Source organism: Columba livia, chromosome 5, assembly GCF_036013475.1.
Source record: "Columba livia isolate bColLiv1 breed racing homer chromosome 5, bColLiv1.pat.W.v2, whole genome shotgun sequence".
In the NCBI taxonomy this organism is placed as follows: Eukaryota; Metazoa; Chordata; class Aves; order Columbiformes; family Columbidae; genus Columba; species Columba livia.
Genome location: NC_088606.1, coordinates 5824224 through 5849429, shown reverse-complemented (window position 1 = coordinate 5849429; position 25206 = coordinate 5824224). Strand labels below are relative to the sequence as shown.

At 44.3% G+C, this 25206-nt stretch overlaps 1 long non-coding RNA gene across 1 annotated transcript; it reads right to left on the bottom strand.

Annotated features, from left to right (window-relative positions):
- Positions 1 to 54: 54 nt before the first annotated feature.
- LOC135579517 (uncharacterized) lies at positions 55 to 8396 on the bottom strand. The gene is made up of 2 exons (XR_010472709.1): positions 8195 to 8396; positions 55 to 2195 (listed from the first exon to the last, which is right to left on the bottom strand). It is a non-coding gene; the product is annotated as an uncharacterized LOC135579517 (long non-coding RNA).
- Positions 8397 to 25206: the final 16810 nt, after the last annotated feature.

Genomic DNA, 25206 nt, shown 5'->3' with positions numbered 1-25206 from the left:
AAAAAACTTTCTGATGGTGTGTATAAAAAACAGATAAATCCATGTCTATAATTCAAATTTTATAATAATTTTATTCTATAAACATTTTACAAGAACAGAGACTGGTTTGAATGGAGGAGTCCTCACTGCACTGGAGCCTTGCTGCTGCGTTTGCATTCCACGGGAACTATAAGGTCATTTAAAACCAATTCTATTGTTCTATGCTAAGGTAGCTTTCCAAGTGCTGGTGTTGTCTGAACAGTGCAGCCTTACCTTCAACCGGGTAAAAAAAGGATGTCAAATCTGGGCACCGAATTTCAGCTGTACCTCCTGGCATGCAGGCCATCCCGTGGATGAAGACCCTGGACTTTAAAGGTTCAATCTACACATCAAGTGCCTTGTGTGTGTGTGTGTCAATAGTGCAAGAAAACCCTGTCCTGCCCTGAAGTGCTGGCAAAGCAGCTGAGGTGGACACAGTAACGGTGGTGAAAAGTCCCATGGGTGTGTATGGTTACACTAGAAGTCCTTCTAGTCTCATGTTCTGTCTCTGACCATGCCTACCGGCATATGCCTCCAAATAGAGTAAGAATGAGGCATCTCTGCCATCTTCCTGCACTGGACTGCAATCCCTCTTCCAGTAGTTAGTGGCCCAAAGGTTGCCCAAACAAGAGATAGCGTGTCTGTACTCCAAAGTCCATGAACTTGCCCAAATGCTGAACTCACATCAGCACCCACAGGACCCACCCAAGGCAGTCTATAGGTTCAGCACACAAAGTGCCTCCCTTTGATGGTGTTGAACATGCAGCTTGACAGGATTTCATGATATTCTCAAGTTCCTGTTTTGTCAGGCAGTGAATAATTTTTCTCAGCTCAGCCTCCAGGTGTTAGTTACAACAAGACCAGCCCTTGCCAGAGCTATTCCTGTATGAAAGGGAGAATAAATTACAGCTATAAAGCAATTTCAGGCCATAAAGATGCAATCAGCCTTGAAGTTGGATTCATAACTATTTCACTCAAACAAAACCACACTTCTTGCCAAAACAGCTCTGCTGGTTCAAGACCTGGCATGTAGACCTGACCAAATATGTACTTTCTTTCCCTCCCCAAATTATTTTCCAGTGTTGCCCTCAAGGCTGACTTCTCACTTAATCTATCTCACACTCAGTAAACCTTTCTGAGGCAGCAGGAACAAGAACTGACCAAAACTGGAGCAAGGTGGCAGGGATATCATGGGACACGGTAGTCCTTGTGCAAGCCACAACCCTGCTGCTATCACAAGGTGACACCATAGCCAGGTGGAGAAATCAGCTGGATGTTCTCAGGCAGGGATCTCTTCACCTCTCTTTGAGTTCCCTTCTCACCAAGCATTGACTCATTGTTATTTTCCAAGCATCGATTTTCTCTTCTGTCTTCTTCTAGCCCTTCTTACAAGGACCATCAACCCCATCCACAACATAACAGAAGTACTGTCAGGGCTGGTTTAGGGAGATGTGGTCCTACCCTGAGATGTGATGACCATTTTGCACAGCCTCTCATAGTTCCTTCCAGGTCGGTTCCTGGTGTTTGATGTCCCCCAGGCCCAAGATGGCAGACAGGCCCTCTGGGCCAGCACAACATGTCTATTTGCTGTCTTTGTTGCTGGGGAGAAAGAAGAACCTCCAAGGAACATCTTGAAGTCAATGTACCTCTCAAGGGTTTTCTTCAGCTTGTTCCCACTGTCCCGCTTGCTCACTGTCATGACAAATAACACAACCCATGCTTGAAACAAGCTGGTCATATCCCATTGCAGCACAGAGCAACTGAAGATGCTTATTTAGACATTTCAGAAAGGGCAAGGGAGATGGCCTGTGGACTCTGACCATAAACAGCAAACACAAGTTGAGGCAGTGGCTCTTTGAGCAAAATAGGACAAATTCTCTGTCCTCCACACTGGTGGCTGTTTAGCAACAAGTCATGAAAACCAAACACTTCCCATTTCCAAAAGTCAGTATGCCTTCTGCGGCTGTTGTCACAAAAGCAGGCAATTCATCTTCTAACTCATCCCTTCTTGTCACAAGTCTCGGATAGGGATGTGTCCTCCAGAAAAGGCACAGAGGGCCTGAACAACTCACCCAGCACTGGGAGATGTGGGAAACATAAGCCAGATAAGATCGTCACGGGGCTGTCGTCCTTCAGACACCAAGAACTGAGGGGTCTCTTCAGCTGTAGATGCCAGCCTGGGAAGACAGAAAATACAGCCGCAAGCATAATATCATAATATCTCTCAGGAGAAATTCAGATAACTGCCTTAAGGAAGACAACTAGCTATGCATAAATCCTAACAACCCACAGGGAGGCCTTTTGAAGAGGGTCTCAGCTTTGCTTCTTGTGCCCTCTGGTGGCTGTGTGCAGCAGACCACACCACCCCACTTCGTATTTCCACCAAGTTCAGGCAGTTTTACTCTATTTCCTAGTGTGTAGCTCAGCTGATGTTGCTGATATAACCCTGGCCCAGGGCAGCATCTTTGTCAGTGTGAACCAGAGGAAGTAATCGTGTATTTTTGTGCAGTTCATGTGATCTCGCTAAGGGCTAAAACAATCTTTGTTCTCGAGAAAGAGATGAGGATTGATACCCCAAACTGTCTCAGAAAGGGATACTGCCTTGTACCCACACTAAAACAGCTTTGTGGAGGTCAGCCCGGGATACAACTGCTTTCTGTCAGCAAACCATCATGAGAAGGATGCTCATTGGCAGCACTCATGGTGCTGATGACAGGGGTTATACTCCTGCCATGTGCCCTGTGCACCACCTTCTCCTGCATAACCTCTGCTGCAGGACCAAGGCACACATTCACACCCTCTGCCCCAGGGGGAAAGGGATTTGTCCAGAAAAAACCTGAAAAATGGCAGGTTTGTGGCCAGGATGAGCTTGAGGGCAGGCAGTGCCTAATGCTCAGGAGGGCTGGAGATAGAAGTTGCAGGTAGGTGGAAGAAAGAACCAGCACCAAAGGCTGTGTGGTCCTCTCAGATGGGAAAAGCCCAGGAAAGCTGCAAGTCAGGGTGGGAGAGGAACTTTTTTAGATTTGTTATTGTTCCTCATGCTTATGCCGAACAATAAAGCTGTCTATAGAAGGGCTTAAGCACAGCAACAAATCTCTCCAGGCCTGGAGCAAACAGCATCTTCCAGCATTATTATCCTCTGAGCACGGCGCAACTGCAGCAGATCTTGTCCTCACATCACCCCTGCAAGGGGGACTTGTTGCTTTCCGTCTAGATAGTAGGGGCCCCAGAGAAAATTGTGTCCCCATAGCTCATGCATGACACCTTTGGCAAACACCTGGTCTGGCCCTCTCTCAACCAGGACCAGGTGTCCTAGTATTCCTTACTAATAAATTAGACCCAGCTAGTAGTTCTACAGTTGCTGAAGTTAAGAAAAATAATCTTGAACTGAGAGCAAAGTTAGAACAGAGCTGCTTCTCCACAGCTGGAAATTTAAAATCCCCCCAAGACTTTTAATTCATGAGTGTAAGCCAGCCCTCCAGCTCCTCTTCTGCACATCTCCCTTGCCCAAGAGACAGAAAACAGGAACAAAATCCATTCCGAAGTCCTTGTTCTGCCAAGCAGCAGCAGCCCCCTGGAGACCAGGCAGAGGGGTTCTCCATCAGCAGATCTGCTCAGCCTGGAGCCCGTCCCAGGAGATGCTCAAAAGCCCTCGCTGTGACCCAGCCCCATCGCACCGCTCAGGGAAATCCACTTTTCACAGAGCAGCCGTCTGTGCAACTGCCAGCTCTCCCACTGCAGCTTGTTTTCAAATGGAAAACATTTCCGAGGCAAGCCAAACACTTTCCCATGCAAAAAAGTCAGTTGCTGAAAAACTCCACGAGCCTGATCGTGAAATATATTATCTTGGATTAAATGGCAGCAGCATGTTCGTGCATTCAGTCTGGGCTGCTCCTCATACATCACCCACGTCTTTGCTGCCAGCTAGCAAACAGTGCGCATTTCTGCACTTGAAACCAAGGAAATGCCACAAGGAATTATCTTTCCCTCAGAAAGAAGTCCCTCAGAAATTCAATTGCCTCCAGAGAGAATAGAAGAAACCACTTTGATCTGTATTTAATTAGTATATGGGGTTGTTTAGAGATCTTTTGAGGTCTCATTCGATTAATAACCAGTTCATTTGGAGAGATTAGTGTTTTTTTCTGGAAGCAGAAAGACTACTCAAAGCAGTGGAACAGCTTAGCTAACGTAACATCATATAGCCAGTGGGATAATTTTTTTACAGGAATTACTAAATGTGGGCCACACACATGCTGTTTTCCACTCTGTCACGCTTGGATATGTGCTTTCTCTCCTGACTCGTGACCAAAAGGCACTGGATCCAGCTCAGAACTGGTTTAACAAATATTACTCTCCAAAGGTCTGTCCTTGATCCCTCATAATCACACCCCAAGAAACAAAAAAAATCAGATTTTGGTGTCAGCCAAGTCCCCTTGTACCACTGGAGCAGGATTCAAAGTGGTCTTGAAGATTTCCTGCGAGGGTTTATATCAGCTCTCACTGTAAGGAAAGGGGAGCTCTGGGATCCCCGACACATGCAGCTGAGGACCTGGGCAATATTGCTGGTTCCATGTTAGCAAAGTCAATATTTAGCTATTCTGGGGCTAAAAAGTTGGGAGGGAAGCATAAATGCTGCCCTCCAGAGAACCTTGTCTGTTCTCTTGCATCCCCACAGCCGTCCTCACCTCAGGACATGTACTCAGACAACTCCAAATCTGCTTAGAAAATCAAACATTTTCTATCACAAGGGCTTCTGGAGTTGTTCAGGGTGATTCTCTACCAGAGGTTTGGAAAGGCTCTTTTTGCTGAGTTAATGTTAGGCTAGTTATTGAATTAATTTAATTACTAGTTCAGCATGATTTAGGAGACAGGTCTCCTGAATAAAGTCTTTCCAAATTTCTCTTTCAATTATTCTCACATACGCATTTGGAAACCATAGCTGTACTTTTGTGATGAGATGCCGAAGCATGAAATAACATACCCCCAGAAAGAGAGATATACTGATAAGCAGGATGATAATAATAACAAGCATGTGTCACTGAAAAATGAAGGGAGGTACAACTTACAATTTAAGTTAATGGCTTCCTTGAGAGGGTTTGGTCAGAAAGATGCTGATATTCTCAAAGAACAAATGTGGCTTTAAGTCAATCCGGCTTCTTAAACTAAAAGATAATTGTTCATCATAACAAGGCATGGAGAAAATCATGTATCAAGACCAGAAAAGAACATAAATCAGAATTTTTGTTGAAAATCCACCAAAATTCACAGTTCCATTCATTTAAATGACTCATTGAGTGCCTTAATAACAATATTAAGTTCTTAAATTTAAAATGGCTTTAAACATTTACTGGAAACCAAGGATGAAACCCAAGCAGAGATCTGTCTATTCTCAATTTGGAAGTCCAGGCATTCATCTCAAAATGTAATACACACTTCCTCAGAACGAGAAAGATGCAAGAAGCCCAGTATATACACCTCCTAATTGCTAGACACCAATTCTGCCTATTCAAGCAATCTGCCTCTCCACAAAATACACAGGAGCTATTCAGCATCTCTTTTGTGCAAGTCTGTTGCAACAGAAATGCTGGGGTCAGGGTACATATATTGCCTAAAAGTAGATACAAATCAAGTAGAGATTAAATGCCCATCTCTGCAGAACTTTGGCCAGTTTCCCAATGGCCAGTATAAAATTTCAACATGAAAGATTATTTTTTCCTTTCTTCCTTTCCTTCTGTATTTCTTTCTTCCTTACAGCCGTCTAGTTGGTAATGGAATGAAGAATAGATGCAGCAGAACTCACTACAGTCTCAGAAATGCTTGAGCAGCTCCTAGAGAAAAATGACCCAGCAGCAAGGTTTACAAAGTGCTTAAAAGCTGAATGTAATAGCAGCAGTGGTAGCACAATTTGGCGATGTCAAATAGCCAAAAATTGCCAGGAGGAAACAAAAAAGAGGAATTCCCAGCAGTGGTTATAAAAGTCTATTCCTTGCTTGCAGTTGGTCCCTGTGCCATAGTCTGAGTACAAGCTGCCCAGGCTCTTTGCTCAAAACTGGCTCATTTATAGATCTGGGCTTTGGTAACAATACTTCCCAGTCACCATCCCACAGCCCTCTGTGGGGACTCGATTTGCCCCAGCAAACCCACCAGCGAAGGTGGAAAACATCCTCTTAGCATGCAAATGTTAAGGGAGAAGCACGATTCCTGCTGCATGACTATTTGCATACTGGTATTTGTAGTAATAAACAGTAATAAACCGTACCAAAGCGGGTAGGGCTTTGGTGTAGCAGCCAGGGTGCCTTTCAGCTACACTTCTGGGAAGTTAAAAGCATGACTGGAAATTTCCCTATAAAGAGCCTTGATTTGGCACACAGTGTTCTCAATTAATATAGTTCAGGGGCAAAAGCAGAGACCTGCAACCTCATGCTAAAACCCCCCAAACCCTCACCTACCTCACAGATGCCAAAAAGCAGAGAAGTGAGTTGCAGAAGCATTGTCACTCCACCACCTGGACCACACATCATATGTGGCGACAGCATGGTGAGGAGAGGTGACATGGAGAAGAAGGATGAGTCAAACAATCTTCCCTATGGGATTATGTACAGTGCATCATTTTGGTGGTCAGCAGTGTAAGACAGCCTGCATCGCAGGTGAACTCCCATAATGAACATCAGTGATGCTCCAGACGTCTGTCAGCTGAGACAATAAGTCAGTTTTCCATAGTCTGAAAGCCTAACTCAGCTCTCCCTGACTTTTGAACCTGGTCAGATCACAGTTTGTCTTGTATTCAGATCTACCTTATTTCAAGCTTATCTTGTGTCTACTGACCATGTCATGAGCAGATGTCACTAACAGAGGGAGCCAGAGCAAACATGCTAAATGTTACCCAAACCAGCACCAGGATTTCAGCAAATATATCCAGAGAGTTAGGCACGCCCTAGGGTCAAATCACCCTGGCATAGCAGCATAGCCAAAAAGGTGCTGCTTACAAAAAGCAACCACGAAGAAGAGCAAAAAAAGCCATGTATAATAGAAATAACTGTGCAGACACACTGCCACGGCACAGCCTCCAGATGTCAGCAGCAACCTGATAAAACGGTGCAGAAAAACCCCACTTGCAGGGTATGCCTTCCAGAAACACTCTCTTGCAGTCCCCATTCTCCTGCCTGGGATGTACAGACAAACAGACAGACAGGAGGGTTTACAGTTCACCTGGAAAAAGTCCTCAGTTCACAGACAAAACCAAGAGATGTAGTTTGTAGCCGTGCACAAAAGCATTTTACATGCACATTATACTGATGTGCGCTTCTGTGCATGTAGGTGCTCATCACCTTTATATATATATGTATGTATATATATATATATACATGTGAGATAGACAGGTAGGTAGGTAGGTAGGTAGATGGATGGATAGATAGATAAATAGATAGATAGACAGATAAACAGACAGACAGATAAATCTTTTGGTGTTAGGAATAAAAGGCTCTTTGCCAACAGCAAAATCAAGGCGTGTCGTCCAGCACCTTTTCTAACCATATGCATATTCCTCTCTTCCAGCACACATTCCTGCGTGCCAGGTTGCTGATGGGCTGAGAAACACAGCGAACAGCCCTGGATAAAGGATCTGAGAGCATGAGCAGTGGTCGCATCCCCCATTGGTGTAAAGCAGTGTGTCTTGAAGTCTGTGTAGTAAGGTTGGTGTTAGCTGATCAAGAAATTGGTTGTCTCCTCTATTCCTCTTGGCCTGTTAGGTTCATTTTATGCCACTCTTTTAGCAAAGTAAATTTGCCTATTAGAAAATAAAAAAAGGCTTAAAAAAATCCAAGCTCTACCTCTTCTTCTCTTTGACTCTGACCTCTCATTTCAGCCCACAAGATTTAAATACCACCAAAATTTATTGGGAGAGAATAGGCCCCAAATTCTCCTCAAAGCAGGCATTTCCATTGTCCCTGTCACAGTGTGGAGCTGTGATGCAGAATAAAGTCACAAGTACAGCAGCACTGCCCCTGACACCAAGCACTGAGGCAACTGGGGTGTGAGATATACTCCCACATACTCTCCCCTAACATTGTCAGATTCTCCAGCCCTTACAGGGCACAAGGGTGTTGTTGTTACATGAAAAGACCCTCAAGATCCTCCACCACCACCGTGTTCATGCTAAGAGCAGAGTTGCACATACCAAAGTTTGAGCAGGGCTGGGGTGCCTGGAGGGATCGTGACACAGAAGATTAATGGATCTCTTCCAGCCATAGGTTGTCAGTTAAGTCAAGCACTGCTAATGCAGGATGTTGTCCGGAGGCCTCAGCACAATGACGAAGCTTTTTTAAAGTCCTCTGTGTAAAAGGCATAATCCTTGTATGCCAATGGATCACATCCTTGAGATCCCTAGAGAGCAGGGCAAATGTGGAAAGAAAGGGAAAGGAAATCCCTTATTTCATAATGGTGCAAACAGACATGTCAGGAGAATTACATCAACATGCAGCACATGTGAAATTTAATACTTCTCCTAATGCATTTAGATGAGGCAAGATGCAAAGTCTATACTGCCTCTGGGAATAATTCCGGTAGGAAGCTTTCACCACTAGGAACCAAGGACTTTCTACTTACTCTGGAATTCGAGCCTTTGTTTTCAAAGCCTTCCTGAGAGACTTCAAAATCAAGTTTGTTAAGTGTACATTACTCTTTGAAGATCTGTCTTCCAGAATGAAACACCAGTGCTCTTCCCAGCTATGTTGGTGTAAATCAAGAGTAGCATGCTTGAAAATGAGTAAACACTCATGGGGTTGCAGGCAGCCTGCAAAAGAGGAGAGCCTGATCCTTCGCATTGCAGAAAGCCGAGATTTGCAAAGACACACAGCCGTTGTCCTTTGTCTCGTGTGAACTGGCATTGCTGCAAAGATGCATCAGACTTGTGTGGGTTTCCACCAGCTTTGACTGTGACCCATAAGGCCCTCAAAGACTCATAAATGCAAGAAATATTTGCTTTGGAATGCTTGCAGATGGGAGGAGTCTGAGGTCTTCTGGTTGGTTTTCCTCCCCCCGTATATCAGACTGTAGATATGGGATTCAGAAAAGGATACAGCTCGGATGTGGCTTGAATTCAGACAAGTGACTTGAAGTGATGATTTCCCCCCTACCAGGCTGCAGATGATCGATGTATTATGCATGAAAATAGCGCCAGGCACAGATGGGGTGGGAGTAGAAGGTGTGAGCAGATAATGACAGCAGCCAAACTCTGCTAGAAAAGATTCTACAACACACTTGTGTGTTCAGCAGAAAAGGGATGCAACATGCATGAGAGACCTGCCATGGTTTAAAGGGCCAAACAGTTTAATTACCACCAAAACTGAGGTTTATGCAAGGATTTGAGTGTCATGGTCACCAGAGGGAGCAGGGGATTAGCGTTGATGATTCAAGTGTCTTTCTATCTTGTGTTCTTGAATAACCATACAGAGGTGAGTGTAATACTCTGGGTTTTAAAAGCTGAAGACAGGGAATCCAAAGTGTTGAAATGGTGCTGCATCAGATATTGCCTCCAGCAGGATCCTGGCTCATACTCGACACAGTGCTAAGAACTTGGCATGAGGTCCAAAGCTGAAATAAATAGGAATTTCTCCATGGCCACTTCTAGGATTTGGATCCAAGCCCTTGAAAACCAGCATGCGTGGCTTGATCCTAAAGAAACAATGGCAGTTTGAATGGGCAACATGTCACTGACTTGAAGCCAGGTGGGTACAGACTTCAGTGGAAGGATGAGTCAAAAGAGCTCCAACACCATCTGCAAAGAGACCTGGTGCTGTGAGAAAGAGCTTAGTAACTGTGCTATACCTAAAAACCCAGGTGGAAGCAGTGATGGTCCAAAGAAAATACCATGACTTCCCTGGTCAGCCTTGGAGCATTCTGGAGATCATTGCAAGACCAGATGCTTAAAAAAAGGCTGTTCCTTATACAGCTTCTTTGAAGAAGCTCCAGCCTTGAAGCATTCATCTGACAGCTGGCAAGATGTCCAACCACAGCTGATCCCTGATGAAACAAAATGTTGGCCCTGAATCACCAGAGGTTGAGAATGTGCTTTTCTGGAGGATCATAAGGCAAAGACAGCAGACTTGCTGGCAATTTGCAGTTCATTTGCCAGTTCCAGGCCCTGTGGAAGCCTGACCCTTCTCAAAAATGTCCTTGCATTAGTCCACTCTTTGCTACCAGCCTTGATCATGGTGACGGTGACATAACGGCTATAGGAAGCCTGTGCCTGAGGGATCCAAGCTGTGCGTTTGGAGACATGCAATAAACCTTGCAATGCTGAGACACAGTAGTATTTTGGGAAGTCAGGCCAGCAAGCCTTGCACAGAGAAGATGAATATTTTACACTCTTTAGGGGTCAGGGCCCTATGAAATGTAGCTGTTTCACTGCTCAGAAAGCAATCTGGTAAAATTTCCTCCAAATAAAGGCTTAGATGCTCAAATTTGTCCATGGGAATAAGCATTTCTCATAACATTGACCAACCTAAGCTTGCAAAGAAACCTCCCGCAGAGGGAGCATCATGAGGGACGAGGTTTCAACTCGCATATTTCCCATAGTACAGGGGGTTGCAACCCACTTATGGGTGTGGTAACTCACCCAAATCCAAGAGCTATGTGTCGTTGAAAGGGTGCATCAGGAGGCTGGAGGAGCCCAGCACTCATGGTGGTTCCCGATGGGACATTTCGCATCATGCTCTGCTAGTTCATTGGTCTGGGTTTTCTCTGCTTCCTCTCCATCTCCTAGCTCAGCAAGCCATCTCCACAGGGTTTACTTCACACACATCCTGAGACACCTTGAAACAGGCTTCCCTGCCACTGAAGTCCAATACGGTCTCCCTAAACTGTAGTAGAACCTGAAGGCCTTGAGTAGGGCTAGTTTCATTAGCTTTATAGCCAGCCAAGACCCACCACAGACTAGTAAAAGCCCCTTCCCGCTCAAGTTGGTTCTAAGGTCACATTTTGTGATGCCAGCACCATCGAGACCTGTGCATCAGTCTGGATCTGACCACGCTCTGTCCTGCATGACTGTCCTTATCTCTTGCATTTTCAAGGAGCTCAGCAGCAATTTACAGATCAAAGCTAATCAATAATACCAGAGCCCTTTCATCAAATTGTTTTCGCTAAATTACTTCATCCTTTAAAAACAAATGAGAAATCTTAGCAGACCACAGTACAATGCCAGACAGACTGTCACTAGCAAATTATGTTTATTTATTCTCTCTCTGGCTCTTGGCTGGCCCCATTACCAGCATATCTTAGTGTCTCTCAGTCATCAGCATATTTGCCTTCTCTCCCTTCCCCCTACCCCGAGGTACACGTCTCCGCTCAAGTACAAAGCATACTGACATGGCAAGTTTTTGAGCCTATTTAACACCGGCTTTATCTGAGGAGAACTAGATTCAGTGACAGAGCCTCGGAATTAATTACATGAAGGTGAATTCCCGTCACAGAGCCCGGCACAGTGTCACTGCAAACATTCTAACAGCCAGTCTCTGGCCCTCGGCTGCCTTTCTACAGCCTAACGCAATTATTTGTACCTGCTTGGTGAAACGTGTCAGCCCTCTCAGACATGTTGCAATATAGCAAACATGGTTCAGCCTTGTTATTCACAGAGGAAAGAAAAGGGTTTATGGTGGATTTGGGCTGCGCACACAGTCCCTGGTGCTTTTGTGCTCACACCCTTCAGGGCTGAGAATGCAGCTATTTGTGTAAGATTCATGCAATAAATACCTTCTTGCAGATGAGATGCAGCCAGGCTCGGTGATTTGGCCAAAAGCAGAAATGAGACTCGAGGCCAAGGAAGCAAAGTTTTAAGTGCAAATCTCAAACTCCAGCCCACCCTCAGCAAGCCCCACCAGCAGGCAGCAAATGGGACAATGAAGCCCCTCTCCCATCTCCCTTCTGTCAAGTGTCTTCAGCCCTCTCCTCTCCCTTTTCACCTTCCCTGCATCCCAGAGTAACCCTGGTGGAAACTCTTCTCATCCTTCACACCCCAGTTCCAGCTGTTTGCCTTTCCCCTTGTTGCAGCTATTGCAGCTGGCACATTCCCACTAGTCTTTTTTTTTTCATTTGTTTGCAAAAAGGGATAAGTTTGGGGGTTTTCCTTACACACCTGTATTACAAATTTGTACAGAGCTGAGCTGACACTGCGGTTAGCCTGTAGGTTATCACAGGAGATGATCACAGGAGAGCAGAGGGTGAAAATGAGCCAGGTTGAATTTCAGCGTGGAGTGAGGAAGGGAAATCATGTTTATCCCTTCTGCTGCAATGTGCAAGTCTCCTTCATCTTCCTCAGCAGCTACCAGCTCCAGGGCAAGGAGAGAGGGATGGAGGGATGAAGGGAGGTTGAGTACAGTGGAGAGCAAAGGGAATTGACTGCATAAAGTTGGGATTGGGGCACAGGACAGGGAATAAGCAGTGGAGGAGACATCTCTGCCTTTCCTGGAGGAAAAGACCTGTCTGCACACCCCAGACTCACCCTACACTAGGATGATCTGGGCCTTCTTGGCTCTTTTAAGAAATATTAGAGGCAGATCAGATTTACCCTGGGTTTTTGGGGTTTATTCAGAGCTCCTGGACCTCCTCAAATTGCTTGTCAGCTGTGAAGGACCCGGGGGTCACCCAGGGAAGAGGCACTGGAGAGACCAAGCTGCTTCTGGGCAGAAAGTCCCATAGGGTGGTGTGCTTTAGGGTCCCACACACAGGTGGACGGGATGAGCTGTTGGCCAGAAGAGCCCACAGAAGCCCCGAGAGAGGAAGTTTTCCAGCTGATCGGCAAGAAAATGCGGCTATTCTCAGTGAACTCAGCTGTGGCACAAAAACAAAGTTCTTCCTCATTAGGGAGGAATTTGACGGGCCTCGCTGGCAGCCCGTGCCCGTGCCGTGCCATGCAAAAGGTCAGGTCTCATTCTGGAAGCTTTTCCTCATCTTCTGCCAGCAGGAAAAGTCATTTAAAATATCCTCTAAAGAACCCTGCCTCCCCCCGCCAAGACCCCATTCCAAATATGAGGAGGAAATCGCCTCAGCCTGAGGAACGGTGCCGTGGTGGGAATGGCCAATGTCCCTGCCCAGCCCAGCTCCCTTTGCGTCTGACAGCCTCATTATTAAAAGGCCACATCTAATTAAGAGGGGAAGGAACAACAAGTACGTGCTATTCCCACAACACACCACATTGAAGAGATCACCACGCCAACATTAACTGTCACAACTTGTCCAGTTGTATATTCATTTTTCTTAGGGAAAATTCAGTCTGTTTAGGTGTCTCGGTGACACCTTCGGTGCTGTGATTGGCCTGGGTCTGTCTGCACCACCTGTCATGAACTCTCCCAGTGCTCTGCTAGCCTTCATAAACATACCTCACAGTCTCATCTTGGGATGAAGACTGAAGGAAACAGCCCTGGCCATCAGAGTCATGTCAACACAAAGGTTTCTCACCTTCACGATGAGCTGCCATCGCTGCCTTCTGCTTTCTGTAGCATCAGATGAATCAGATCCATCCAGACCTGTGGAGGACCGTCTTCGTGTCCCATAGCACAACACATCCAAACCTTTGCTGAGACCATTTTTTGTCCATGTTACATGCTAAAATTGACAATTGTCTGTTGTCTATCAAAATCTTTCTGTGCCAGCTCCATTTGATTCTCAAATTGTTTGCGAAAATGAAAACCCACTTCTGTGATAAAGGCTATTTATATGCTTAGAGTAATTTATTGTTACTCTGAACTAAGCATCTTGACTTGCTGGTTATATGGATTTTCAAATGGAGTTGTAGACAGTAGCAGTCACACGTTGTCCAAAACCTGGGACCTGAACTGAAGAAGCTTCGTTTCAGCTCCCATCAGCTGCAGGGGTCACAGTTAAGTAAAATCGGCTTAAGCTGGGATTGGAAAACTGTGTCTGCTACATTAGCAGAGGGATCAGATGACAGATTTGGTCTGGTCTCGTTATCTAGCCATAAAAATGTAAGGGCCTAAAGTATTTGGGGAATGGGAATGCAGAGAGCAGGAGGGATTTCTGGAGGATCTCTATGCAGAATTTGCTGTCTGAGAAAACGAGACCAAAGGACCCCCCACCCAAACTGTCTGATGTGAGCTCTTATCTCCAATGACAAACTGAAACCAGGAGAATCAGTCTCTTCCTTTTACAAACAGTTGGGGGAACAGGGGCTCCTGTGTGTCTACAACATCTCGCATTTATTTTTAGCTTCATCTATTTGGTTAGTGAGGTCACTGGAGCCCAGGCTTAAACATGTTTTAAGCAAATGTTACCCTGACCTGCCAAAGCTCTGAATTGCCTGTAGCTATACATACCCCAAAGAAACAGAGCTAATGGTGCACGAGAATGTTATGTTAGCATTTTATGCTAGAGTTCAAATAATTATGTATCCTCATTTATTGCAACACTTTTTTTTGGACATGGAAAGTGTAAAATACACTTTGAGCAGTTTCAATCCAAAAAAAATTTGATGAAGCTATTTCCTGGCTGAAGGAGCCCCCGTGCCTTTTCCAGTAATTCTGCATTTAGGATTTTATTTACACAGTTCAAGGATTAAATCACAGTTTCCAATCCTCCGTACAAAAACAAACAAAAAAACTCAACCCTCCTTCCCCCGGAGTTGAGAAGCATCATCAGAATTACTGCAAGGAAACAAATGTCAGGGTACACAGAACCACCAGCTCCCGTCAATTCCAGCCCCATCCAAACTAGAAAACAAGTTTGTGGGGGAAAACCTTCTCATGGAGCTGCAGAGATTATTAGCAAACAGTGCTTTTTGTAATGATAGCTTGTTCTGTGAATGCAATTAGCTCCCAATGGAGTCCCCAAGCCCAGCACTGGAAGCACACCAGGACAGAGGTGTAGGGGAGCAGGCAATATTCATCGCTGTTCCAGAAGTGAGATGAAGGTTAGGAGCCTGCAGGAAGCTCCGCAGGTGTTAGGTAAGGTAGCAAACAGTCCTGGATCTTGTAAGGTAAATGCTTGTCCTAGCAGGCTTTTTGGTTGCTCTGCTGGGAATCAAGAGCACGCTGGCATAAACCCAGACTCTGCACAGGCTACAGGTTCTGCTCAAAGAAAAGATGTCCCCCAAGGAATAAAAATCACCTTCACAAGCGTGCATCTATGCTTATTTTTAGTCTTTAAGATGAGTCATTCTGGAAAAGGTAGTTTTCTAAATGCTGATATAACCATCTCTTCCCTAGGGATATATTCATGTAGCTGCAGGTAATCAAGCTACGGAAGCTCAGCAAAAGTTACTGTGAACAAAGTAAACTACAGTGACTACCAATGTGTAGACTTTTAGCCTCCTGCAAGTGCAAAACAAAATGTCCCTGCAGGGTGACTGGAACTAATATGCTTTATTTTCCATTTGCAGTTAGCTCAGAGTTGCACGTGACTTCTTGCTGGGGCAAAAGCGATAAAGAATTAAGCTTCTGTAACTCGATTGCTTGCAAGTACTTGTTATATATGCTGCAGAAAAATCACAACTCTTCCTCATACAGAACCAGAAGATGTTGAAGTTTTGGTTCAGCTCTGCTCCTGACCAGCCAGTGTGTCTGAAGTTCCCATACCAAGACCAAATTCCCACTTTTTCTGCTACCAAAATACTGAACATTTCTGCAAGCAATGTTATTCACCTGGAGAAGCCATGGTCACTGCAATAGTGGGCTATATAATACAATTCTAGAAGGAGAGCATTTGTGGACTTTCATTCAGACCTTCTGTTGTTCTTTCATTATTTGTATATCTCCTTTCCTAAACTGATAAGAAAGATGCTCTCCTTCCCATAAAGCCAAGACATTGTCTGGCTATGCCTCATTTGGGGTGCAGATACAGATATTCCCATGGATCTGCTACCTATTTGCTAATCCCTGGCTGAAACTGCAAATAGTTTGTGATTTATTTGATTATTGAGAAGTTCTGATAATCAGATTGGAGATTGGGTGACACCACAAATGGCACATCCATGATGAGCAGTCTTTCAGGAAAATTCACTGTAGATAGTTTAGAGTCCTGTGTTATGGAAAAGGAGTTGTTTAAGCTATCCAGACACACACAGCTATGTACTCAGGCTTATTCTGACTAGTGTGAGAATGGGCAGAAAAAAAATAGAAGAAAATCCGCTGATAATTCATTTGTGGAGGGTAATTTACTGGGTCTAATCAGAGCAAACATCTCTATGGCTGGAATGCTGAAATAAATTAAATATAAAGCCTTCAAGGTCACTGCTTCCCAAGCTAATAATGCAGCACTGCTGAAGTCAGGTGGATACGCTCTGGGTGAACACACTGTGCTACACTGTGAAAAATCTTGATCAGTTGGATGTAATGGGAATATTTCAAGGAGCAATCAGGCCCACCTGAAAGAAAAATGGAGTAAATAGAGGATATAAAATATTCAGTCTTCAAATGAGGAAATTTGAGCAGGATATTCAGAGAAGTTCAGATGCTCAGATTGGAAACAATACATATAAAGAGACATTTCTATTTGGCAGGGTTGTAGGAGTGAGGAGGGTTTGGGGGATGTTGCTAGCAAGATGTAAGCTGTGAGAAACAAACCTTGCTGCTTCTCATCTGAGGACTGATGCAGAAGCAAAGAGATCTTGCAGGAGTGTCCAAATTGCACATCCCACCTCCTGCAGGGACTGGTCCCCCCCATCCAAGGTTTATAACCCTCTCTCAGCCCCAGCTGCCACATCCAGCCGGCCAGAGGTTACAGCCCCACCAGCTGCACAACACAGACATTTCTCTGCCTTTCGCATCCCAACCCTGAAGAGATCTGGCTGCAGACACCACCTTAATGTTGAGCAGGTCCTGGCAGGGGCAGCTGTGAGCAGGAAAGAGTGGAGACCCCAGACGCAGGCAGAGGGTCCAGCACTGGAGGGTTTCCTGTTCCAGACAAGGGAGTGGACACCCAAGATCTTCATGCCTGGTAAAGCCCTGAGCCTTTGAGGTTTGCCTCAGCAGACCTGGTTGTTCTCATCTTGAAATGCCTGGGAGTCTGCTCTGTGCCTTAATGCAATGCCCTAAGATTTCAGTGCAACCATGGGTTATTTTTTTTGCTGTTCTGATAATTTTTATGGCAGAAGAAGACCCTTCTGTAGCAGGATTAGAAAAATACCTGTTTTTTTTAATTTAATTTTATTTTATTTTATTTTATTTTATTTTATTTTATTTTATTTTATTTTATTTTATTTTATTTTATTTTATTTTATTTTTCTATTCTATTTTATTCTATTTTATTTTTTACTTCTTTTTTGATAAATATACATTTCACAGTCACCCTCAACTTCACACTCATTCCTGTGAATCTCACTGTTAAAAATGACTGCCTCACCCGAGCTGTTAATTTAAGATTAGATCCTGTACATGTATACGCCTGCGTGCACACACACATAGAGCGCCATCCACGTGTCACCTCTGCGTATATTATAATGCAGTCTAGAAAGACATGATCAGAGACATATTCCTCTGCCCTCCATCAGACCAATCCACATCCCCAAATGAAGCAGTTGTTGTGCATTTCTCTCCCTGTTCGTCACACAGCCTCTCATGCTCATTCACTTGCAGATCTTCAAACCCTGAGCTGAGCTTTCCAGTGAAGTGCTCTCTATTTGAGACTGAAAACCTCACCAGCACTAATGGATGCATCTTCAGCGGAGCTCTGTGCCACAAAATGGTACTATTATCCCCGTTTTTGGAGACAGGGAACAGAGTTGCTGAGGTAGGACGGTCAACATTGTTAAAAGCATCTGCTAATTTGAGAAAGCACAAGGGTTGACTTTTTGGAGTACTTATTTCCATTGCACTTTACTTGGTCCCAGTACCGATTCCCTTTGACTGCATCTGCAATCATGAGAGCTTCACCCTTGTGTCTGGCAGAATGGGGTCACAAGCTGGGGACTAAAGCAACCAGCAGCATGTAGTTAGCACCCATCTCTGAGGAGTCTGACCTGACGAGAGACACACAGAAAAATACCCATCTGAAGCAGAAAAGTCTCTAAAGAAACAAATGCTGGATCTTCTGATGGAAAATATCACATCTAGCTATCAGCTGCGGGCTAATAGTTTTCAACTTGTGGCCTGCTCCTCTGTGAATTCAAACCTACTAGGAAGGTGCTTAGATTGCTGTAAAGGTGTTCATGCGCCCACCAGAAAAACTTGAGTGTGAAAATCAAAGCTGTGAAAACCACCAAATTTTGCACAGATGCCATGATGATAATAAATAAACAGCAGGCAACTGGCTTCTCAATGAGCTGATACACTCATCAGCGGCGTTATCAGCTGGAAAGGAGATAGTTATCTTCACTCTTTTCCAAAACAGGAGTTTATTTTGCCAATACCTATCTGGGTTGAGGTCCTGCATGTTTGGGACACTGTTTCTTGCTCTTGCCTGCTCTTTATCCCAGCACTCAGCCAGAAAATCCATTAGTTTAAGCACAGTTGTAGTTATCTCCAGTATCTAGACACCCTGTCAGAAAAGCCTGAGTTGTCCTCTATGTTCAGAGAAAGAATTAAGAACAAATTGACTGAAAATCCAGGGGATGAGAGGGAGACCTTCCCCCTCTGCTTCCTGTGTCCCGAAAATCCAATACTTTTAAAAAAGGATGTAATTTCACATTTCCTGCCAGACTTCTCACTGTTTCTTTAAGCTGAGGTTAAGATTCCAGCTTTTTTTTGGTGTGTTTTTCTTTTTTGCTTATACAGAGCAATAATTTTACCAGAACAGGTTTGGCTGATGCTAGCATGAACTGCCATTTGATCAAATTTATGAACCAGGTTTACCAAAATAAAACTAGTCTCATCAAGCTCGGTATTAGATAAGGGCACATGCTCTCACAAATCTGAAACGCTGTTGAAGAATTTGGTTTTCAGGCTTTCCAGTCTTTTGCCATCCTGCCTGAATTTGGTGGGGAAGGAACATAAACCGTAGAAAGCAAACTGGTTTTAATATTTCCTAAGATTCATACTTTTCACTTAGAAAATGTGTTGGTATTTTTTTTCCCCAAAGTCAAAACCAGTAGAATAAATTGCAATGAAACAATTACAGAGTGTCTGTTTCTGGTCTTCACTTTTCCCGCAGAGGTTTCCCCTTGGGGCAGTGGTTTGCCCTCACGCGATGCTGAGCTTTTGGGGACATGTTCCTGCACCTCCAGCATTTTTGATAGGTGTCAGCCTCACTTCTCACCTTTATTTGGCTGCACGTGCTTTTGGTTGGAGCCCCCAAGGCCTTTTTCAAAACCCAGCAAAGCCAACAGGGGAATTTCTTACTAATCTCAGGAGCCTTAGATGTGGATGCCAGTTTACAAAGCTGTGGTGGAGGAGAAAGGCACTAGTCCTGCATTCAGCACTGGAGTCCTCAGCACAGGACACACATGGACCTGCTGGAGAGGGGCCAGAGGAGCCACAGGAATGACCCGAGGCTGGAACAGCTCTGCTGGGAGGACAGGCTGAGAGAGCTGGGGTGTTCAGCTGGAGAAGAGAAGCTCCAGGGAGACCTTATTGTGGCGTTCCCATACTTGAAAGGGGCCAATAAATGGGATCAGACTTCTTAGCAGGGCCTGTTGTGATAGGACAAGGGGTGATGGTTTTAAACTAAAGGAGGGACAGGCCGGACATGAGGAAGAAATTGTTGCCACTGAGGGTGGTGAGAGCCTGGCCCAGGTTGGCCAGAGAGGTGGTGGATGAACCATCCCTGGAGACATCCCAGGCCAGGCTGGACGGGGCTCTGAGCAACCTGAGCTGGTGAAGATGTCCCAGCTCATGGCAGGGTGGCACTGGATGAGCTGTGAAGGTCCTTTCCAACACAGGGAAATTCTATGATTCTCCATTTCTATGATAAGGGAGATGGGGGAGAGACCTGGTCCAGCTCTCCAGGGCAGCTCTCTGGTACAAAGTAAAGTTCAAGAAATTAGGACAAGTGGCAGATTGGTTCCAAAAGTACCTTCTTATGTTAAAACAGGCTGCTGTTGTAGCTGCACGCACTGGGGGCCACTTCACTGCTGCAGACCTTGGAAATGCAGGGTCTCAGAGCTCCCCTGGGCAGGAAATCAAACAGGTTTCAAAGAGAAACCTCTCCTTCAGGGATATGTGTTCTCTGCCTGTGTTTCATCAATCCCCCAACAAAATCTAGCAAATTCAGCAGAACAACGGGGTTTTGCCCAGTCTGCTCATTCCAGCTGCCAGTGCTAACCTGCTTCTGGAGAAGGTGATCTGGTGAGGCAGTGAGCCTGAACCAACAATGAAAAACCTGTATTTAAGTAACTAATGAGAAAACCACCTATTTGGCTTTGGCACACATATTGCTTAAGCTACCAGAAAAGAGTAAGGACTTTGTTCCACCCTCATCGTCATTCGTATCTAGTAAACTGGCAAGGAGTTAGGACATTGCCAGTATTTCCACACATGCAAAAGAAACCCACCCCCCCAAAAAAACACCCATAGCTCATTACTCACATCCCCAGAGAAATTATAATAAGAGACACAGAGTTTACCACCTTCAAGCAGGAAATAACTGCCTTTCTAATGCTTGCTAATTGCTTCACTTAAAACTAGTCTGATTACTTGGCACTGAGACAGTATTTTAAACCTGAATTATTGCTTGGAACTTTCCTTTCACCTACCAAGAGCCCAGGCCATTAAAAATGTGTAGCAAAGGTCTCCCTGCGAGGCACAGAATTGCCTGTTAACTCTTTTATGAATCATAAGAGGTGTTTGGCTTCTGGGACAACATCTTGTTATCTTGGCATACAGGCCATGGAAATGAAGGTGTTATTTATTAACAGTGCAGCAGGCAGATACAAACGTGTACATGGAGAAACGAGGATTGTCATAGAATCATAGAACAGTTTGGGTTGTAAGGGACCTTCAAAGCTCATCCAGTGCCACCCCTGCCATGAGCAGGGACATCTTCACCAGCTCAGGTTGCTCAGAGCCCCGTCCAGCCTGGCCTGGGATGTCTCCAGGGATGGTTCAGCCACCACCTCTCTGGACAACCTGGGCCAGGCTCTCACCACCCTCAGGGGCAACAATTTTTTCCTCATGTCTGACCTGACTCTCCCCTCCTTTAGTTTAAAACCATCACCTCTTGTCCTATCACAACAGGCCTTGCTAAAATAGGTCAAGCTCGCAACCTGGGCCAGTGTCAAAAATTTCTTCCTCAAGTCTGTCCTGAATCTCCCTCCTTTAGTTTAAAACCATCACCCCTTGTCCTATCGCAACAGGCTGCTGAAGCAAGTCCCACTATGGATCTCTCAGGCATACCCCTAACATCTGCCACCTGGGGTGGGATCGCATTTTCACTCTTTGAAACTAATAGGCCAAAATAGGTCATTCTAAGATTCACGTGAAAACAAATTATTTATTAACTTATTTTGACTTTTTTTTCCAATTGAGTGGGGATTACAGTGCTGTTTTTAGGGGATGAAAGACATCAGGGAACTGGTTATGGGAGCATGAGCTGTACACACTGACCCGAGGGAGCAGACTGGTTTGGAGCTGGCTGTACCAAACATTGCCATTAAAACTGCCTTTGTCACACCACTTCTTTAGGATCAGAAATTAACTTGCATTTTCTACTTGACAGGAAGTTATTAAGAAATCTCCGCAGCTACAATAAAACTGATGGTTAAATTGCAATCTTTCAAAAAGAATTTGAATCTCAATACAAAATATCAATAGGGTAAGAAGCAGCTATGTAGTTGGCACATCCCTGAAGTGTCTGTTCCTGAAAGTCTCCCTTCAGGTGAGCCTCAAGTCTGGGGAGAAACCAGAGTTTGTGGCCAGGGATGAGCATGACAGCACTCAACAGTGATCCGCCTCTCCAAACCCTGTACAAAGAGCTTTAGGGGGAATTTTCAGCCGTCTCCCACACCGATCAGTTATGTTTTCCATCTAATTCAATACAAAGTTTCCTTACCATCCTGGAAAATAAAGTTTTTCACAGGCAGGGGAACAGTTAGGTCTTTCTCCTCGTCCATGTAATTTGGGAGCTGTGATGCAAACTCTGTCCTCTAATTTATCTCCAAGGAGTTTGGCAGCTCGCAACCTCACTTCAGATTGCCAGTGAAATAAAATGTACAAGAAAATGCTGATGAAGTGGGTGTAAAGCACAGCCTGAATTTAACACAGAATGTTTTGAGGCAATTAGTCAAAATATGTGGAAGAAGGTGGGCTTGCTATCAGGCCATGGCTTTTTTAAGCAGTGGACATCCAGAATAAGATTTACACATGAAAAAAAAAGTCTTAAATGCAACTCAGATACACATAGGTATACACCCAGCAAAGCTTTACCCACGTGTATGATATATGAGGGGTTACAGTTCGTGCATCTGCACTGCATGGGCTTGGGACCACTCTGCCAATTCTGCTCTTGCCAGGGCAATTGTTAAAAGTAAATTAAAGAATCTCTAGTGGCCAGGAGAACATTTTGGAAATGACCACTAGTTAAAATGTTGGCCTGTTGATCAGGAGGCAGGGAATCAGGTCAAAAGGAGCAAAAGTATGTGGGTCTATGTGCAATGGGAGGAAAATAACAGTAATTTTCATCTTCAGAAGCCACTTGCAAAGCTTTCTTTAGGAAGCATACCGATCATAGAATCATAGAATGGTTTGGGCTGGAAGGGACCTTCAAAGGTCATCTAGTCCAACCCCCTGCCATGAGAAGGGAGATATGCAGATGAAATGTGCTGATCTAAGCAGAATAAATACTTAGGGCTATCAGCAGAGTGCTGGCTCTGAAGGTGTCTTTGCAGCTGATGTTTTTAAGCCTCCGTGTCACTCAGGAGAAAACGGGCCAGTTTCTCAGCTGGTGCTGGTGACTAAATATTAGCGATAACAGAGACTCCCAGCTGCGTTCTTATGCTTTACTGTAACTCAAACTGAGGGTAGGAATTGAAGACTAGCACCAAATAATCCCCTTTCTGAGATGATGGCTCGACAAACCCCTGGAAAATGTTTTTGGCAAGACTGCCCTTGGTTCAGACCACAGGATGGCAGAGACAGGGACACAAAACACTGGCCACTGGTGTCCCACAAGCCCCTTCTGTCTCTGACCTCAACAAGGGACACAGAGATGGAGGAGATATCATAGTGGTACCCCAAAAAACGTTCTTGCATGTCCAAACCTCAAGAGATGCAACTGGCTACAGAAAGGTAGATTGAGGCAGATGGGAAAAGCACCCTTTAAAAGGGTAATATCACAGAAAAAGAAGGTAACGTAAAAAAACACCAAAGATGGGCTGTTTTATCTGAGCAAATGGAAACCAAGCAGAAAGCACAGACCTGAAGAAAATTCTGTCACCAGACATCCCCCAGCTTGGTCTCATCTAATCTCCAGTGTCAACACTAAGTTATAGCAAGAAAGGACACTGCCAGGGCTGGAGGTGACGCAAGTGCCACTTCTGACATGGAAAACACCAGTTCCAGCTTCCTGAATGCTAATTTTGGCACCCAGCATGACTGTAACGGGTGCAGGAGTGATTGAGCACACTGTGCTATAAGAGGAGCCCTTTAGTTTGCTATGTATAAAAAGCCACCCCATGCCTCCAGGATAAACATTTGTGTTTTTATGATCTTTTCTCCTCTTCAGCTCACTTCCTGCAAACTTTACCAGCCCCCCAAACACTTGATGAAAGACTTATAAAGACCATGGCAGGAACTGAAACTTAACATTTTTGTTTTCAAGCTTCAAAAATATTTCCCAAACATCTCTTATTCCTCTACAGGAAATCCCTTTAAAAACATTCTCCAGTAAGCAGTTAAGTAGTTGAACCAACACACCTCCCATCTCAAGTTTCTGCTGGTAATTAATAAACCAACTGAATGTCTGACAGGATGGCAACTTTTATCATTTCTATAAAAATGTTAATGAGTCTGGTTATTTCCAGACCTTCACTGATGTGATCGGAAAAGCAAATTAGACAGTGTTGTAGCAGTCTGCTTAACATTCCTTCTTTTGTGCTGTTGCTGTTAATTTATTCCTTTAAGCCAATTTTTGCACTGTCACTACGGTGAAGATTTTCTCAACAATTTAATTACAAAAAAAAGAAAGAACCCTCTAACATGAAATTGCTACAGGATAAAAATCAGTATTTAAGGTGTCATCTTAAAAGCAGCTCATATCTTCTGTGTGTGTGAGGGAGAACATGCACACACCCATCAAGCCTATTTGAACATGTAAATTTATAAATTCTCTTTTTATTTTTTATTTTTTTTAAAGAAAACGTTTCCCTTGCTGTTCTATCATCCTTAGAACTAAATGTTTCTTGTTTAATTGAATAAACACTTTTGCATTGTGGAAAATAAGGAGGGATTATCATCACTTAAAAATCCCATACATCTGAGGCGGGCCAAGACTTTCTGAGAATCCAACATTTTATAAAGATTTTTGAGCATGCATAATTTTTTGCCCATAAATGCCACCCACTTGGAAACAAAGGAACTAAAGTAGGCTGTAATTACTTCCCTACACAATAGATTCCAATTGCTTCTATCAAAAATATTACATAATTATTATAACTTAGGGCTGTGATTATATATTTGCTCAAAGAAGAACTACACGTAATAGAAAGCAGTGGGATTTGCGGGTCTTCATCTATTGTGTCAATTCATACATTTAAATTATTTTATTAGGAAACTAAATAAAGACTCTGAGTCCTAAACAACACTTTCTCATCAGCTGTCAGGATTGAAGGGAGTGATAAATGACGGGGGATCCATATTTGTACTGAAAAATTGGATAAGTGGGAGAATAGAGAGGAGACGATATGTTGCGTGTCTACTTGTGTCCGTCCATCCATCCATCCACCCATAAATCCATCCATCCATGTCTTGGGCATCCTCTCTATGTACATGTCACAAGGAATTTGCAAAGAGCTGATAAATAAGAATAGAAAATGAAGACAAAGGTCAGCTGGTGGAAGATGTCAAGAAAAGTCAACTCCTCCTCATTTTCATCTTCATGTTCTTGCAGACTCCCTCTCTCCCTTACCTCACCCTGGCTGGGTTCCTGGCTATTTGTACTATTTTCCAACAGAGGCAGGGCTCACACACACTGGGATGTGGGAGGATGAGGAGGAGACAAGGCTTCACAGGAGCTTACCACGTTTCTCAACAGTTTTGCAAGTTTGATTTAAATCCACCATTTCTCACACTCTCAACTCATGCCTCAGATAAC